At 41.8% G+C, this 15,325-nt stretch overlaps 1 protein-coding gene across 1 annotated transcript in view; it reads left to right on the forward strand.

Annotated features, from left to right (window-relative positions):
- Positions 1 to 15,325, forward strand: part of LOC135017006 (matrix-remodeling-associated protein 5-like) — a 73,373-nt gene that overhangs the window by 12,524 nt on the left and 45,524 nt on the right. The window lies entirely within an intron of this gene.

The following is a 15,325-nucleotide window of genomic DNA, read 5'->3' on the forward strand; positions in this document are numbered from 1 at the left end:
AAATATCTGTGCTCAGTGTGCTTGCAAATATCTGTGCTCAGTGTGCTGAAAATATCTACGTTCTTTGCCTGAAAAACGCTCCATATCTGTGCTGCATTGTAGTATATAGTAGGAGGATAGTGCAGAATTTTGCTGACCAGTGACCACCAGTATTATATCAGTACGGTACAGTAGTCCACTGCTCTACCTACCTCTGTGTCATCAAGTATACTATCCATCCATACCTGTGGTGCATTTTAGTTGTTGTGCGCAGTAGTAGGATGACAGTGCATAATTTTGCTGACCACCAGTATATAATATATAGCAGTACGGTACAGTAGTCCACTGCTCTACCTACCTCTGTGACATCAAGTATACTATCCATCCATACCTGTGGTGCATTTTAGTTGTGCGCAGTAGTAGGAGGACAGTGCATAATTTTGCTGACCACCAGTATATAATATATAGCATTACGGTACAGTAGTCCACTGCTCTACCTACCTCTGTGTCGTCAATTATACTATCCATCCATTCCTGTGGTGCATTTCAGTTGTTGTGCGCAGTAGTAGGAGGACAGTGCATAATTTTGCTGACCACCAGTATATAATATATAGCAGTACGGTACAGTAGTCCACTGCTCTACCTACCTCTGTGTCATCAAGTATACTATCCATCCATACCTGTGCTGCATTTTAGTTGTTGTGCGCAGTAGTAGGAGGACAGTGCATAATTTTGCTGACCACCAGTATATAATATATAGCAGTACGGTACAGTAGTCCACTGCTCTACCTACCTCTGTGTCGTCAAGTATACTATCCATCCATACCTGTGGTGCATTTTAGTTGTTGTGCGCAGTAGTAGGAGGACAGTGCATAATTTTGCTGACCACCAGTATATAATATATAGCAGTACGGTACAGTAGTCCACTGCTCTACCTACCTCTGTGTCGTCAAGTATACTATCCATCCATACCTGTGGTGCATTTTAGTTGTTGTGCGCAGTAGTAGGAGGACAGTGCAGAATTTTGCTGACCACCAGTATATAATATATTGCAGTACGGTACAGTAGTCCATTGCTCTACCTACCTCTGTGTCGTCAAGTATACTATCCATACATACCTGTGGTGCATTTTAGTTGTTGTGCGCAGTAGTAGGAGGACAGTGCAGAATTTTGCTGACCACCAGTATATAATATATAGCAGTACGGTACAGTAGTCCACTGCTCTACCTACCTCTGTGTCATCAAGTATACTATCCATCTATACCTGTGGTGCATTTTAGTTGTTGTGCGCAGTAGTAGGAGGACAGTGCATAATTTTGCTGACCACCAGTATATAATATATAGCAGTACGGTACAGTAGTCCACTTCTCTACCTACCTCTGTGTCGTCAAGTATACTATCCATCCATACCTGTGGTGCATTTTAGTTGTTGTGCGCAGTAGTAGGAGGACAGTGCAGAATTTTGCTGACCACCAGTATATAATATATTGCAGTACGGTACAGTAGTCCATTGCTCTACCTACCTCTGTGTCGTCAAGTATACTATCCATCCATACCTGTGGTGCATTTTAGTTGTTGTGCGCAGTAGTAGGAGGACAGTGCAGAATTTTGCTGACCACCAGTATATAATATATAGCAGTACGGTACAGTAGTCCACTTCTCTACCTACCTCTGTGTCGTCAAGTATACTATCCATCCATACCTGTGGTGCATTTTAGTTGTTGTGCGCAGTAGTAGGAGGACAGTGCATAATTTTGCTGACCACCAGTATATAATATATAGCAGCACGGTACAGTAGTCAACTGCTCTACCTACCTCTGTGTCGTCAAGTATACTATCCATCCATACCTGTGGTGCATTTAAGTTTTGCGCAGTTGTAGGAGGACAGTGCATAATTTTGCTGACCACCAGTATATAATATATTGCAGTACGGTACAGTAGTCCATTGCTCTACCTACCTCTGTGTCGTCAAGTATACTATCCATCCATACCTGTGGTGCATTTTAGTTGTTGTGTGCAGTAGTAGGAGGACAGTGCAGAATTTTGCGGACCACCAGTATATAATATATAGCAGTACGGTACAGTAGGCCATTGCTATTGATATATTACTAGCATATAATTCCACACATTAAAAAATGGAGAACAAAAATGTGGAGGGTAAAATAGGGAAAGATCAAGATCCACTTCCACCTCTTGCTGAAGCTGCTGCCACTAGTCATGGCCGAGACGTTAAAAATGCCATCAACGTCGTCTGCCAAGGCCGATGCCCAATGTCATAGTAGAGAGCATGTAAAATCCAAAAAACAAAAGTTCAGTAAAATGACCCAAAAATCAAAATTAAAAGCGTCTGATGAGAAGCGTAAACTTGCCAATATGCCATTTACGACACGGAGTGGCAAAGAACGGCTGAGGCCCCTGCCTATGTTCATGGTTCAGATTCACATGAGGATGGAAGCACTCATCCTCTCGTTAGAAAACTGCAGTACCACTCCTAGATGGAAGAGGAAAACAGGCTGTATTGTCGATGCACAAGAGGGAGAATGACCTAATTATCACATCCACCTATATAATAATAAAATTTAACTTTTAATATTGTTCAATTAAAATGGTGTGACAATGACTAACACACAAATGACGAGTATACGCGAAACATAGAGGTTAAAATCATGACAAATACAAAACATTCAAAAAGTGCAATGAAAATATAGATGTGATTAAAGATTAAAATGTGTGTCCGTGTGTTTGTTCTAATACCCAATTAAATATGAGTTGGTTCTGATTTTAAACCAGTAAAATTCTTGGTCAAATTGTCAGCAACTCGTTTCCAGTCTATATCTTCTCAGCCACTTATTAGTATATTGAGTGCTGTGATTATCTCACTTTTAGGGTAGTGTTAGCGACTGACAGTATAGTTCAATTTATATAACCATTATTGATGCTTCAAGTGTCATACCTCCAGATCTTAATGATAATACTGATGTCATTAATAGTATAGTCTGCAACTGTCCACGCTATGTGTACTATATATTTTCAGCAGTATTGATCTCTTTCATATCCCTAATAATCATTCATCATAATTCGATGTACAGATTTATTCATGCTTGCCTATACAGGGCTTTTATATAGGTACTAGATGAATGACACTAGGTTTGACCTACTTTAATATGAGTAGATGATAATAATCAGGGGGATAATATCATTTAGGGAAAGTTCTCATATATCAATTTTCCTGTCTAACCCTATTTTGGGTAGCCCAGATAAATAGACAGATTAAATGCTTCTGCCTGGAAAAGTGTCACATTGATTATAGTGGTCAGTGTACATGTATTTATTGTGACTGTAATTGATGCCAAACAGTTGTGTTAATGTCTCTCAAAAATATTAACTATTGTACATATAGTCTTTGTAGATTTTCCTGCAGTTATGTGGAGCATCTATACCAAATATCATGCAATAATAAATAGTAGCATTTGCCAACTTAATTTGGCTAATAGTGAACACAACATAAAGAATTGTTTAAATTAAGTGTGGATGATATTCGATGTCCAAACCTAATATGTAATGTACTCCCAAGGATAAGTATCTCCCTCACTTCTCTGTATTAAATGTTTAGCATATATGACAAATAACTATAATAACCAGCTGTTAGCAATGGTTAAGTGTCTGGAGGGAAACTACCTCCAATATTAGTGGTTATATGCTCACAGGTTAACCAAAGAATACACCACTTCAATTATAGATGACCCATCATCATAACCGAGATTATATGTATCTGGCTTGTCTGTACTCCATATTCTCAATACTGTCAAAATTGATACAGGCTAATTATTTTATTCCCAATAGTATCAGTATATCTATTATGTAAGCTACATTAATTAATGCTGAGGCACTTGTTACACTTGTCAGATTGTAGCATGAATGTATCTATACAGCCACTGAGTGGTTTGCAGGATTAGCTTTGAAACAATTGTAACATTTGTATCTATTGATTTTATCTCACAGATGTCTCATGCCACTCATGATTCACTGACAGAAATTCAGCACACACATGCTGGATTAATACAATTGCTACCCCTCTATTAAATGATGCCAGAGCATATGACAGATGATATACAGCTAGTTATATTCTCACTGGATTATTATCTGTAGTGCAGGAATACGGATTCTTATATTTATAGTTCCTCTGGCAGTACGGGTGATGTCTAATGCGAGAAGGAACTGAATCCCGGTGGATTCGTGGATCAAATCAGAGGCTGCGTGCTCTGCCCTATCTATGAGGTGTCTCTTGATGATGTGTTCATAGTGAGTATGAGTATAAGGAGCCTGAGCACTGCAGTGAACATCTTTCATCTTATCATGGGTTATGGTCATGACCTCTGGCAGTACTCTCCCAATATAACACAATCCCTCTGAGCTCGGGGCAAGCCACTTGTACACCTTCCTCCCACATATGAAATAGGCATCATCTGGGAGAACATAGGGGCAAAATATAACATCACCATATTACAAATTTTCCAAGTAAAGAAACCAATCCCTAGTTCTCCCATCTGCTCAGTACAAGTATCGGGCTGGATGATATGAGCACAATACCCTGGCGATACTTTTCCAACCCACATGGTCTTGCTTCCACGAGTATACCTATACCGAAAATACCTCCCACTGTTGGCTATTTGGCGTACAAGTTCAGAGTCTATGGGTATCCTATCAGCTCTGTGTGAAAAGGTCATTGTCTGGTTATTCCACGTCACTTCCCAATTTCCCGGTTTTTGGTAATTGGAAATATTAAAACATAATCAGGACCTGTCTACATGATACTGGTGGAGCTTCAAGCTAGGGGGCCTAGAGATATTGAATTTCTTGTCCACCGGTCTCCCACCCCGTAATTCGAGTACCTCATCTATTGCTTAAGGGTATGGTACTAATCCTGACTTGCTCTGACCTTGAGGTACCTGTGAGCACTACATTCTGTCTGGTTTAAGACCTTACCCACTAGTGAGTGGTAATCACTCAACGGATGACGGTCCATGTCGATATTAAGGTTGGACTGACATCTCTGGATGCACCCATCCTCAACTATATTCTCACAATTCCTACAAATACAATATTCATCAGACAATAACCCCTCACAGTGCCTCCGAGCTCCCTGACTACCAGAGCGCTTACTGATGCCAGCCTTTACTAAAGTGATGCGCTGATCCTGAGATCCTACAAATTCATACTTGCCATCAGAACCCATTCCAGATCCCTGCTCGACCCCTCTGGGACCCTCACCAAAACAAACTGTCCTTATCAAAACCAGAATTACTAACAGAACCCAAAACGCAGTCTCTTGTGATCGATCCATTTCGTTAGGGAAAAGGAGGAAAATAAGGAGAAAAGAAAGGAAAAATGCAGGGGGAGGTGAAAAAAGAAAGTGGTACGACAACCGTTCTAGATCTTGTTACTCTCTGTGCTCAGATGCCCTTCAACAGTCCTGCCACTCAACTTTCCCGGAACAGACACTCCAGTGATACGAGATTCTCTACACTCTGCTCTTTGTCACGAGTTCTCTCCGGGTCAGCGACCTTCTTGCAGTGGGACGAGTAGACCCAAGTCTCTCTTTTGGCGACCTTCAATGCTGTCGTGCTGGTTAACAAGACTTGATATGGTCCTTCCCACCTGTCTATGAGGCAACCTGAGCGTAAGAAATTTTTAATCATCACATAATCCCCAGGCTCAATGTCATGACAATTACTGTTCGGTAGGTCAGGAATCACCAGCTTTAAATTTCTTTGTTGATTTCTCAGCTGCTGGCTCATCCCAACCAAATATTTCACAGTCACTTCATTATTACATTTCAAATCATCCTGGGGGTCTATCATAACATGAGGTTGTCGACCAAAAAGAATTTCAAAGGGTGATAGGTTAAGGGGAGACCTGGGAGTGGTTCTGATGCTGTACAACACTAGTGGCAAAGCTTCTGGCCACGACAATCCAGTCTCAGCCATTAATTTTCTCAGCTTGTTCTTAATAGTGCTGTTCACTCTCCACCTTTGCACTCGCCTGTGGACGGTACGGAGTATGCAGCTTGCTATTAATTCCCATCAGTTTGCACATGACCTGAAAGACCACCTGTAAAATGGGTACCCCTGTCACTTTCAATTATTCTAGGGATACCATATCTACACACAAATTCCTGCACAATTTTCTTTGCAGTGAACGTAGCAGTATTTGTGGCAGCAGGGAACGCTTCTACCCAGTTGGAAAATACATGAATACAAACTAACACATATTTTAAATTCCTACAGGGTGGTAACTGTATGAAATCGATTTGTATTACCTGAAAAGGTCCGTCTGTCAGAGCGATATGGGATGGCTCTGTTGGTATTGACTTTCCAATATTCTTCCTCAAGCAAGTAAAACATGTCATTGCTCTCTTACCTGCATGAGAAGAGAATCATGGCGCACACCAGTAGGCTCTTAGCAGCTTGCACATACCCTCTTTACCCAGATGAGTCAGACCGTGCGCCGCCTCAGCTAAGCTTGGAAGATATGCTCTGGGGGCCACCGGCTTACCTTGTCCACCTGTCCACAGTCCTGAGGATTCCTTGCCATACCCCTTTTACCTCCAGACTGCCTTTTCCTTTAGGGAACACAATTTTTTTTTTAATTTTACTTTACTATCGTGTGTTATCAGTTGTGGGAAGTAAACCGTCTCTGGATGAGAGAAGAGAGGGGGATATAGTAAATAAAGAAGAGAAAAATGTCAGATTTGGAAATGTCAGGTTTGGCATTCACCAACAGGCTGTCTCACCATCATGCATATCGGTGTCTGTACACAGTCTCCCTTCACCAGTATTCTCATTCTCCACCCTCTGTGCATGACCAGGCACCCTGCATTAATACTGGTGTCCTTATGCTCTTATACTGGTGAGATATACTGGATTTGGGCAGAGCTCTGAAAGACCGAGTAGGCATGTGGCGTCTGAACTGTAATCCCATCGGTGAACGCAAGAGATAAAGAGGAAACTTTGAAGACAAATCACATAGAGTTTAGTAACAGATAAGTTTGTCGCGGCAAAGAAGATTTTACAAAATTTGACATCTGGATTGGGCACTACGGGGGAATGATTCTCTACTCGGTCTGCTCCCCTAAAAAAAATTCTATGTGTGTTAAATCTCTACTGGGACTATCCCAGCCATCAGTCCAGTGTCCTGTCCATTCTAAGTTCATTGGGAACCCGGTATCTTTGAGATAATTTCCTCTACCTGTGATGGACATGCATCTAAAACAGTGAAATGCAAGATTAGTCTTCGTGGGTATCCAACATAATTCGTACTTTCTGTGCGGAGCACGCTATATGTATACCATCTCTAACAAAACTTCTGTTAAGTTAATTAGAGGTCACTTCTGCTAGAGAAAGAAGCAAAAGTTTAGAGACCTCTTCTCAACCCCAGTAAATTTTGTTAAAAGGGTAAAGTTGCATTTATTCCGTACTTCCCATTAACCGAATCTGTGTTTTCTATATGGCTCGCGATTCCTTACTATATGTCCCTTGATCCCGTCTATGTGTTTAATAACGTGGCTTGTTTTCTCTGTCTAGGGGGCTATATTGACTATGTGTTCTACTATATCTACAATCTCTGGCAAAATGCCCTTCCTTCCTACAAGTGTAACATATCCTTGGCCTTTTCTTACCACCAGGATTTTGGGGTTTAGGCTGATGAGACTTTGGTGTAAGAGCCTGTATACTTTCAATCCTCAGCCTCTCCTCCTGTTGTTTTCTACGCCTAACAATATTCTTGTGGTGTTCAATTGCGCACTCTCTAAGACAAGCTACTGTGACCCCTCTCCAATTAGGCAAAGATGTTTGTAATCTGTCCCTTACTGTCTTATTGAGTCCATCCATTAGCACAGAGACAGCCACCTCCCTGTAATTCGCATAGTTCCCTGTATCTGATACCCCAATGTATCTATACATTATTTGCAGGGACCGATGGAAATATTCAGATGTCATTTAATTTTCCCTCTGTTTTATGGAGAAAATTCTTCTCCACTTAACAGTTGTGGGGAAATACAACTCTAGTTGCATGTTAATTTGCTCTTAGTTCTCCTGATTGTGTTTGTCAGTCATACGACTATCCGACTCTAATCTGCAATCAGTGATACATTTTTGGGTGTCAATATTAGGGGGTAGGCACGCTTTCAAAAATATCTGCCAGTATTTGTTTGTCGGCTCATACGCATTACCCAGATCTCTGATAAACTTCTGACATCTGGCTAAATGCTTCCGAGGGTCGGGGAATTCTGAAGTGATTGATCGCAGCTCATCTCTGGGCCACGGGCAATACATTGCATTATTCCTGGTGAGGATTACTCCCTGACTATCAGTTCCCCCATTGGGAGTTACTATTTCCAAGACAGGGTGTAATTCTACCATTCCGTTCCTAATCTGTTTACAGTGAGGTGTTTTTGTCTCTGTGTAATGAACTGTCTCACACTTACCGGTAGCTGTGACCTCACCAGTTCTTTCAGTGGGGAACACTGGTACTGCTCTAACTGGGTGGACAGGCCCCACTTGAGTTTCCTGCAAAGCGACTGCCTGAATGAGAGCTGTGATTTGGCTGGATCCTTCATCTTCCAGTGACCTATGACATTGAAAAGACTTCAAAACAGGATACAACTTTCAAAGTTTAGGGTTAATACATTGCTCTTGCATACTACTATCATTTACAGATGTACCATTGATTGCAGCCATGTTTTTCCCTTTGACCTGTGTTGGTAATGGTGTGTTTGTGTCTCCATTCCTGCTAGGTTTGGAACCTGCTTTACAAGTTTGTTCCCTTTGCATCTCCCCCTCTTGTTGCCATAAATTTAAACAATCGTTATGTCTAATCCTTTGTTTTCTGGATTTAAGAAGACATATTTTACTGCTTAAGTTCTGCAATACCTCTGGTTCAAAGCTGCCCACCCTAGGGAATGGATCCCTATCTTTGTCAGTCATGCGTTCCCATTCAGACAAAAAGTCTTCAATACTTTTTTCTTTAAACTTCGGTGACCCCTTGGGCCGCGGCTCTTCAACCTGAACCCTGGCTACAAAATGTCCGTTACTAGAGCAACTGGCTCCCATAATTGTGGGCCTTTCCCACAAACACCAAAATACTCAATATAAGGTGACGGTGAAAGTTCTCTGAGTGCTCTTCACCAGCTCACCGCCCACGTTGGCCAGTACTACCATACACTGTCGATAGCGAAGGCAATGTACCAAACTTAGGGCCCCTATTGACCTATATTTACTGGAGGTTTTTAGGAATAACTTACCCTTTCCAGTAAAGTATCTGTCGTTGGAGATTCTCTTGAGAGAGACCAGCAAAAACTCCCTATGCACTTTATTATACACAAATCACGCTTGCGTATGCTCTATACAGCGCTAATGATACTGCGATTTTACGCTAAAGCTCGTAAAAAGGATATCACGTTGCACTATATATTGCACCCACAAACGTGCGGTCCAACAGCACAGCATATAGGTACTTGTTACTTATCTGCCGTACGACCACTGGAATCGAATCACAAGCTGCGAAACCTCAGCCGGAGCGTATCAAAAACTATATGGGTCACAACACAATTCACAATTCCCTACCATGCTCCTGTGTAAGTCTCCTCATGACTTACGTATTAAACCTTTTACTAACATGAGTCATCTGCCTCACGCCACCAAACCTCCACTCACTCGGTGTACCACACAACGGGATCCCGAATTCCCTGGGTTTAAATATCCACTCACTCCTACGTTCGCTCACTCAAATACACTTTGTTTTTCTGTACAGAAAATTTGGATTGGCAGGTTGGCAGCTTTACCCCAGAGGCAATTTAAAAAAAAAATTTTTTTTATACTAATCTGCTTTAGAAACCGGGCAGTTTTGTACTATTGTAGCATGGCTACTGTCCCACCTTTAAACTAAACGAACTATCGTGTGGTTTTATTATGCGCACACAACCCTACACAAGCTTGCATAATTATGCAACCGTGCGTACCTCTATGCCACTTGTGCGGCCTTGCGCCACGTGCACGTACGCTGTCCTCACGTTCCATACCACGTGTACCAATGTGCGTACGCAATAAAACAAATCACACAACTTCTATAAATGTGAGCAATACTAACTATAATCGCTCACTTAACACAACACAGTTTCTTTCTGTATAAACCTTTACAACCAGGCCAGACTGCGTTTGTGCTTTACACTTACTTACTTAAACATTTATTTTAGTTTTAACTATATAGAAACAAAATGTAACCAGTTTCAGACAGATCTAAATGAATCTAACAATTTCAGTCTTATGGCAACAATGTGAGAGGGTATACAAAGGGTATGGGTGCCTTTTGTTGTGTATGCTTTTGGCGCCAAAAAAAATTCACAGATTTTTAAATAGCTTTTTCCTGTTTACTTTATGGGTTCTACCAGCATCTCTACAAACCATACAGAGCAGACGTCATCTAATCAGTACACAAGTAGGGTTTTTAGTGTATCCACCGACCAAGAAAAGGTTACGTAGGATACTTTCTGTCCACCCTTTTGCTGATAGATTGAGTCTGCTGTGACCTGTTAGGCTGTGAGTATGTGGAATCCCTGACGGAGCCCCCAATTGATAATGCTGATTTTCATTCAGGACTATAAGCAACACTTTAAAAAGACATTTCATACACTTTAAGTGAAGCCACTGCGGCCGCTATACTTATCTGCAACCTACGGACTTTTTACACCGTTAGCGTACAGAGTCCCGTACTGTGTACGGAGTTTGCGTACAAATGCCGCGCTGGCTGTACAAAGTACACACAGCGCGTACACACCCAATGATACACCGTGAACCCTTAATAGCTATGCAATGCAATAATAATACACTTTAAACCTTAGCAGGGAAGGAAGACACGACACCAGATTGTAATTAAACTACTGGGTTCCGACACCACAGCGTATTATTACTGAAAGGAGGTTACAATAACAAAGCAATACAATACAAGAGAATAATGGCTACAGTCAATGATACATACTTTTGGTTTCGCTTGCGCTTCCCGGTCCGGTCCTAGGTCATCTAGAAAGATAACCTTGTGAGTCTCGTGTCTGACCAGGCCTGCAGCAGGCTCTCTTTATACAATTCTTCCAAAACCTAATACAATAGACACTGTGTGCTCTTCTTCCATTGGTTCGGGGGTGGGACATATCCTGTGAACCAGAGATCATTGGTCAGCTCAAGAAGTGGGCGATGGCTAGGACTTGAGATGTGGTTTTCTGGTGTTTGCATCTGAGTTCCCACCCCATGACCAGTTAATCCCATCACATTACTCATACATAAATCTGGTATTATTAATAACTTAATGTGGTAATATATAATAATATTATTATTCCCATCAGATTAATGTTTACGTGACTCTGAACAATATGATCCCACACATGATATGATTATCTATTTCCATCCTCAAGATATACATATATCCATATACTCATATATACACATACTCCTGCTATTACAATTTGTTAGGAAATATATATATATATATATTTATATATATATACACACAAACACACACATCTCCAAGAGTTTCAACTATGAATGTTAATATCTCAGATTTCTAAATGTCTGGTTTGTATCTTGGTTAGCTATTTGCTAATTGAGTTTCTCGCAGCTTCGGTTCCTGGGTATTGTCTCTTCGTTTGTTTTTGTCTTCAGGTGAGACAATGACAATCCAGTACTTATTGTTTTAAATAGAAACTCGTTTATCCTAGTAAACAAATGTGTTTGCCTTCTTCATAGAATTTCAAAACCTAGTGCAAATAAGTCCATTGTATTTTAGTCTCTGGGAGTTTTAATTTATGTGTGACCGATCTTCATGCTATTTAGAAGAAAAAGGAGACAGTGTGGGATTTATACAATATATATATATTAGATTTAAGATATGTCTTTGTGGCTTTTCCATGAGAGTACTAATTCCACTGTAATTACTCATACCACACTCTAATGCGCAGGACCGCAGGAGCGACCATACGCAATTTGCGAACATGTGCAATCACAGCCGAACACGTACGCACATGGAGGCCATCTATGTGGTGTTTGTACGCAATGTATGTGTTGTAATATTTTCTGACTTCGACAGGTGTTTGTGTCGGCCACTTGGGTCGCTTAGCTTAGTCACACAGCGACCTTGGTGCACCTCTTTTTTTCTTTGCATCATGTGCTGTTTAGGGACTATTTTTTGAAGTGCAATCCTGTCTGACACTGCAGTGCCACTCCTAGATGGGCCAGGTGTTTGTGTCGGCCACTTGGGTCGCTTAGCTTAGCCACACAGCTACCTCATTGCACCTCTTTTTTTCTTTGCATCATGTGCTGTTTGGGGACTATTTTTTAAATCTGCCATCCTGTCTGACACTGCAGTGCCACTCCTAGATGGACCAGGTGTTTGTGTCAGCCACTTGGGTCGCTTAGCTTAGTCACACAGCAACCTTGGTGCACCTCTTTTTTTCTTTACATCATGTGCTGTTTGGGGACTATTTTTGAAGTGCCATCCTGTCTGACACTGCAGTGCCACTCCTAGATGGGCCAGGTGTTTGTGTCGGCCACTTGGGTTGCTTAGCTTAGTCATTCAGTGACCTCAGTGCAAATTTTAGGACTAAAAATAATATTGTGAGGTGTTCAGAATAGACTGGAAATGAGTGGAAATTATGGTTATTGAGGTTAATAATACTATGGGATCAAAATTACCCCCAAATTCTATGATTTAAGCTGTTTTTGAGGGTTTTTTGTAAAAAAACACACCCGAATCCGACAAAAAATTTTCAGGGAGGTTTTGCCAAAACGCGTCCGAATCCAAAACACGGCCGCGAAACCGAATACAAAACCAAAACCCGGAAAATGTCCGGTGCACATCACTACTATAAATGCACACGACTTACATCGATAGAGCTCTCAACCGGTCTACAAGAACCAGTGCCCACAGTGAATTGCAGGGCTCCAGCTATGCTATGTTGTGTGACATCGGTCAATGGTTCAGGGTCAAACTCACGAGATTCAGTCATCTGCAGCATGCGGAATCTGCATTCACTGGTGGACCCCTTCTCACAGTCCAGCAGCAGCGGTGGGTGCATTGTCGCTTGCAGCAGCGCAGGCTGAGCAGTACCAGGCAGAAGCCATCCTGTCCCCTATTGCAGGGTTCCTGGGACATAGACAATGAACTCTGTAGCAGCAGTGGGTGTGCCGCAGAGCTCCATTGGAAGGGCAAAAGTCACACTTGGAAACAAACAGGTGCTGCTGTACATGTAGGTGCCCCTTCAAAGCTTGGAGTCCGGAGGCAGGCGTCTCCATTGCTTCTGGGAGTTACACCCCTGCTGTTCTCATCATATCCAGACTTACCCTTAATCAAGCATGAAAATGTCAATGGCTTCAACAATATTAAAACAAATCCTGAAATAAAATAGATCAGAAGTTCTCAAACGCGGTCCTCATGGCACCCCAACAGTCCAGGTTTTAGGTATATCCATGGATCAGCACAGATGGTTAAATGAAATTGGCTGAGGTGCTAATTAAGTCACCTGTAGCCAAGCATGGATAAACTTAATACCTGGACCATTAGGGAGCATGGAGGACCGTGTTTAAGAACCTCTGATATAGATGCATGATATATAAACTGCACTCCATATCTCACTCTCTGTAGGTATAATGAGCAAGAGAGGGATGCGATTGTACACACCCCTAACCCAAACTCTTCTCCCCACCCACTTCTGGGTCTTCACAGCTGCACAGATAAAAACAGCAATCAGATGGACATTGGAGAGCAACATCCAGTGTCTACATATGTGTGCTGGGTTTTAGGTAGGGAGTGTACAGCCACTAGGCAGCAGCAGTCTGTACACTCATTATCTGATAACTATATGGCAGCCAGCAGTAGTAGGCAGTGGTGCCGAGAGAGGGGGGGAGGGTACAAATTACCCGGACCCAGGTCTGATGGAGGGGCCCAGTGAGGGCTCAGAGGGGGCCCTGGGACCCCTACCTCTTATCTGGCAGTAGCAGCTGCAGCTCTTCTCCTCAGCCCAGCACACGCTGCTGTGTACTGGGCTGCTGTGTGGCCATGGAGGGCTACATGACCACACCTCCTGTGATTAGGCCACGCCCATTGAAAAGTAAATGGGCCCAGCCCGGCTCTCGACTGCCCTGGTAGTAGGAGAGAAGTGTTATGGGGGCGTTCACCCAAATCACCCTCTCTCGCTGACCCATGGAGACTATAAACTGGATTTACTCTCATAACTGCATCTGCAGATTATGGGGGTAATTCCAAGTTGATCGCAGCAGCATTTTTTTTTAGCAGTTGGGCAAAACCATGTGCATTGCAGGGGAGGCAGATATAACATGTGCAGAAAGAGTTAGATTTGGGTGGGTTATTTTATTTCTGTGCAGGGTAAATACTGGCTGCTTTATTTTTACACTGCAAATTAGATTGCAGATTGAACACACCACACCCAAATCTAACTCTCTCTGCACATGTTATATCTGCCTCCCCTGCAGTGCAAATGGTTTTGCCCAACTGCTAAAAAAAATCCTGCTGCGATCAATTTGGAATTACCCCTTATGTGTATATTCAAAATAGCAAAGATTTGTTACTATGCGGAATATGTGCAATTAATTAGGATACTGACAAACTGAGGTAAGTTTTCCTTTATTTACTTAATAAAACATATAAGGGTTACAGATATTCCTTCTGATTAAGTAAAGATTAGCATGTTGGGTATATTTATTTATTTATTCTGTATAATATTTTATTTACAATTCTAATTTGATCATACTTTCTAAGTGTTAATGTAAATGTGATTGGTCATTTTAATTTTTCATATTGCAACATGAAATTATTATTTCTTTACCTAATGTGAAGTACAGTCTGAGTATAGCCACAGTCTATTTCTATAACCCTCAGTATTTACATGCTGTTGTTTTTTATCTTCTACAAAATAAAGTACCACACGTACCTAAAGTTGCAAGATTTATAGTAGCTTCTATAGTTTGGGTAAGTATTCATAAACAGATTTTGTTCATTTCTGAAATAATTGAACTGATTTCTTCCTGTTTCTGGTACTAGTGGCCAGTGTCGGACTGGGACATGAAGGGCCCACCGGGGGAATGCAGTTATATGGGCCCATACTTAACGGTGTGGACAGCCTACAAAGGGTCTGTGGCCAGCTTCCACAGAGGCTTGAAATGCACAATAGTTTAGTGCAGTGTAATGCAACATATCTACCATGTATAATAGAAGTGCTGAGTCTGGAACCTGATCCCCAGAGGAAGGAGTGGGCCGTCAGGCAGTGGGGCCTACCGGTGGT

Source organism: Pseudophryne corroboree, chromosome 2 (genome assembly GCF_028390025.1).
Source record: "Pseudophryne corroboree isolate aPseCor3 chromosome 2, aPseCor3.hap2, whole genome shotgun sequence".
In the NCBI taxonomy this organism is placed as follows: Eukaryota; Metazoa; Chordata; class Amphibia; order Anura; family Myobatrachidae; genus Pseudophryne; species Pseudophryne corroboree.